Raw genomic sequence first — 5,220 nt, forward strand, 5'->3', positions numbered from 1 at the left:
TTCACTCCACATCCGAGTCGGGTTGGGTTATTTTGTTCACCGGTCATATCACCATTGCTCCATCACACCATCCATATTTGGGGTTAACGCTACCAATCCATGTCAGTGTCGCCGGTATGTTCAAGAGAAGTCACTTAGAGAGTTCACCTGTGTCTCATCCGCTGCAATACATTCACGCTCCATTCTTTCATGACCGCCACCCTAAACCCTGTATCATCATATCGTTTTCACCTCCAAAAATCATTTACTCTGTTCCATGTCGTAGATGTGGGATTCATTAAGGCCTTCCTATGACAGGTCACTTCTTGTCGACATCAGCTCATTATCCAAGAAGTCGACTTAGGAACACCCCTTTCAATACTTTGAAGCTTGCATGCTTCAATGGCAAGTTTCTCACTTTCGGCGACAGGTTTACATCAATGGCCTTCGACCGAAAGATTTTGCGTGGTGTTCGATACCAAGTCCCTTTTCACACCACGCAAATTGTACTGTAGTACCTTGAGGGTCATCATCATTATCGGTGATTCCTCTCGCGCTTGTTAACAACTTACATCATTGGCTGGTAATCAAGCGATGTCTTTACATGTTCAACTCCAGAACATCTTTCACATGGATCGACTTGTACTCTGAGTGAAGATTGGACAAGTTTGAAGACCCCGGATCTAGTTTCATCCATCCAGGTTGCGATATATTCAGGAAAATAAAGACATCAAATGTACATTGTTGCTGCACAGATGATCATCTGAATCAAAGGATGATGACTCTATTAGAATCATCAGTCTGCCACACAGACGGTTGTCTGTCTCATGTACATGAAAATGAATTTATAAAGCTGAGCATGGGAATTCCCGCCTCAGCTAGATCATGAAAAATATTATGAAGATAATGTATTGTATTGTATCTGTTGGGTCCCTATAATACTAGTGATTACCCCATTACTATTGTAGTTATACCCCTTATTTATATTGTTGTGCCCCTATTACCCCCATATTGTTATTTATGTGCCCCATAGAATCTCTCTATTGTTATTTTTGTGGCTTTATATTATTAATTTTAGGTCGGTTGGATTATATTGTGACTCCTTAGACTCCTATATATAGAAAGGCGGTTTTGTCATTTGAATCATCCAAGAATTGTTCATTTATGTAATGTAAAGGAGGTTGACCCCTCGAAGAGGCTGAATTCTAAGGTGTTGATCTATCTTTTCTATCTTTTCTTGAGCTGGTTTCATAACATTTGGTATCAGAGCTTTGGATTCTAGGGTTTCGCTGCTCCAAATAGGTCATCGTGGTATTTTCGCTATAAAATTTTTTATGTGAAGTTTCAAAAGTCGCAAAAAAACCCATTTGAGAAGAAATCGCGTTGAACCTTGGATCCGAATTTCAGAGCTTTTCGCGTGATATTTTCAGAGATATGATCTAAGGAAGTTGGTCTTTTTGCAAACTCCTGAATTACATTCAAAACAGGTGACCTGGGGAAAATCGTCATAGCTTTCTCTCTAAGGATCGGATTGAAATTTCGTAAGAAGGTATAAAAAGAGGATGAACTGTAGTTTCTTGTATGCATTTTTCAGATCCATAGGTCAAAACAATGACTCGTGGCACGTCGTACAAGTTTGCTCTACTGAACTAGTCTATAAGCAAGTCACTGTGGGAGATTTCACATAACTCTTCCTTGGAGAAGCCAATTTGGGTCAGACTTGTGGCATTGGAAAGAGAACTCAGAAGGCTACTACAGGTCAAAATTTCAAAACTGAATGATCTGAAATTACAGAGATACATCAGATTCAATATCAGGATTCTACAAAGTGAAAAAAAGGTGGTAGTTTTTTTTTTAATTTTTGCATAAGCTTAGTTTGAAGGAATTCAAAGGGCATAGTAAAGCATTATTATCGGTAACTGATGCCCCGAGGAAAGAAAATGCAAACATGTAGTAAGGAACCTGAAAGCTCTAGCATGACTCATGAAGAAGAGGAAGAAATGCTACATGATATATCAAAATTACAAGAACAAGTGCAACAAATGTCACGCTCACAAAAGCTAACAGAAGCTAAGATAAATGGCATGGAATCTAAGATAAAGGGCATGGAAGCTAAGATGGATGATTCGAACACAGATTTGAAGAGAGACATGGCAGATTTGAAGACAGACATGGACGAATTGAAGATAAATATGAATAAGTTGCTACAAGAAATGGGAACTAAGGATGAAAGGGTACTAAAGGAAACTCATGATGAGAATAAAAGAAATGTTAATCATGATTCCATAGATGCTAATGTTGGATCGAAGACTCACCATATTCCAAAAATCGATATGAGGAAGTTTAATGGCAAGGATCCTGCCACATGGATATTACCGATGGAGCAATTCTTCGATCTCAATAATGTGCAAAACACACAAAAGGTACGTATGGCAACTATATATTTGGAACCAAATCAGTTTGTATGTTATCAATGGCTTTGCTCTCGTAAAAAATTTATCACTTGGGCAATTTTTACGGAAGAATTGATAGCACATTATGAGGATACAAAAAGCAACACTTTTTTTAGCCAATTGATAAGTCTTAAACAAAAGGGTTCAGTAATGGAGCACATTGAGGAGTTCCAAAAATTGAACATAAGGGTAAAAGATATTCCAGAGGAGCATAGGGTTGATGTGTTCATAGGGTCTTTAAAGGATAATATCCAACATGATGTTCGACTTTGGGAACCTGATTCATTAGAGAAGGCATTCAGGTTATCAAGAAAAATGGAAAGCAAAATTATGGCAACCAGGAAGCATACCACTCACAACTATAAAGATGGAAGTGTTGTTGCCCCTAGTCTTCCACAACCTATAAGGTTGACACCACAACAATTGGAAGAAAAAAGAGCAAAAGGGCTTTGTTACAGTTGTGATAGAAAATACACTAAAGGTCATAAGTGTGCTGAGAAGAAATTATTCTACATAGATTGTGAAGAGGAAGAAGAAAAGGAGTAAGAAAGGTTAAAAGAAGAGGATATACTCCAGGAACAAAGCCTAGATGAAGAACAATTAAATCTGACCATATCTTGTAATGCATTGGCGAGAATTATCACTCCTCAAACCATAAAGATAGAATGACAAATCAAGAAGAAAAAGGTAATAGTGTTGATTGATTCAAGAAGCACCCACAATTTTATTCATTGTAGGGTAGAAAAAGAATTGAATTGCTTCCTATATCCAGCACCAGAGTGTCAAGTGATGATTGCAAATGGAGGAACAATAAATTGCTCTGGAAGGTGCCATAATATCAAGCTATCCATGGGAGAATATGTATTGACTAGCCCAATGCTTTCCATTCCAATGGGAGGTGTTGATGTTGTACTAGGAGTCCAATGGCTACAATCCTTGGGTACAATAGCTTTTAATTTTCAAGAAATTTTCATCAAATTTTCTATGGAAGGAAAGGAAGATGAATTAAGGGGTATTGCAGGGAAACCAGGAAAGATAATCAGCTCTAATGGTATGACAAAGCTTCTAAAAAAGGAGCAAAGAGGTGTAATTGCACAATTATGTTCGCTAGATGTTTCCACATCGGAATCATCTATTTCTCCAGATCTCCAAAAAGTCCTAGACAATCATTCAAGGGTATTTGAGACTCCCAAAGGTCTCCCACCTATGCGTGATCATGATCATGCTATTCATCTGATTCCAGGAAGTGTTCCTCCAAACATCAGGCCGTACAGATATCCCTATGTCCAAAAAAGTGAAATTGAACGTATGGTTGCAGAAATGCTAGAGGCTGGTATAATTCAACCGAGTCAAAGTTATTTCTCTGCTCCAGTAGTATTGGTGCACAAGAAGGATGGATCATGGCGCATGTGTCCGGATTATAGGGAGCTCAATAAGCTCACTATTAAAGATAAGTTCCCCATTCCTGTCATTGATGAATTACTGGATGAATTGCATGGATCAATTTACTTCACCAAGTTGGATCTTCGTTCGGGATATCATCAAATCAGAATGAAGATTGAAGACATTCCGAAAACAACATTTAGAACTCATGAGGGTCATTATGAATTTTTGGTCATGCCTTTTGGCCTTACCAATGCACCTTCAACATTTCAAGGTTTGATGAATTCAATTTTCAAACCATTCCTTAGAAAATTTGTGTTAGTATTTTTTGATGATATACTAATCTACAGCAAGTCTTGGAAGGATCATGTTGAACATGTTGACAGGGTGCTACAACTATTGGAGGAGAAACAATTATATGCAAAAAGATCCAAATGTTTCTTTGGAGTCCAGAGGTGGAATATTTGGGTCATATTGTATCTCATGAAGGAGTTAAGGTAGACCCTAGCAAAATTAAAGCCATTAAGGAACGGAAAATCCCCACATCCATAAAGCATCTGCGAGGATTTCTTGGGTTGATAGGGTATTATCGCAAGTTTGTTAAGAATTATGGGAGAATAGCAGCACCTCTAACAACATTATTGAAGAAAGATGCATTTTCATGGACTCCGGAAGCAACAAAGGCCTTTGAACATCTTAAAGAGGCAATGTGCCAAGCACCAGTCTTAGCTACACCGGACTTCACAAAAACCTTTATTGTGGAATGTGATGCTTCAGGAAATGGAATTGGTGCTGTTCTAATGCAAGATGAAAGACCCATTGCTTTTGAAAGTCGTCCAATCAAGGGAAAGTTTTTAAGCAAAGCTATTTATGAGAAGGAAATGTTGGCAATACTCCATGCACTTAAGAAATGGTGACCCTACCTAACGGGAAGACACTTCAAGGTAAAAACGGATCATGATAGCCTTAAATACTTTTTAGAACAAAGATTATCCTCTGAAGAGCAACAAAAGTGGGTCACAAAGATGTTGGGTTATGACTTTGAAATCATCTACAAAAAAGGGAAGCAAAATGTGGTGGCAGATGCACTCTCAAGAAAGGATGAGGATGTGGAAGCATTGTTGTGCACCATTTCTATTATCCAACCAGATTGGATAAATGAAGCAAGGGAGGAATGGAAGAATGACGAAGAAGTTTGGGCACTTATTCGAAAGCTACAACAAGATTCCAGTACGTCTGATACATTTAGCTGGCAAAATGATTCGTTATGGTACAAAGATCGCTTATACCTCTGTAAGAATTCCCAGCTAAAACAAAAGATTCTTATGGAATTGCACACTTCTCCCTTAGGAGGGCACTCAATATTTTTTAAACTTACCACAAGGTTAAGAAGGAATTTTTTTGG

The sequence above is a fragment of the Pinus tabuliformis genome, chromosome 5_2 (genome assembly GCF_031772625.1).
Source record: "Pinus tabuliformis cultivar Carrire ecotype Pingquan chromosome 5_2, CPIR1, whole genome shotgun sequence".
Classification (NCBI taxonomy): Eukaryota; Viridiplantae; Streptophyta; class Pinopsida; order Pinales; family Pinaceae; genus Pinus; species Pinus tabuliformis.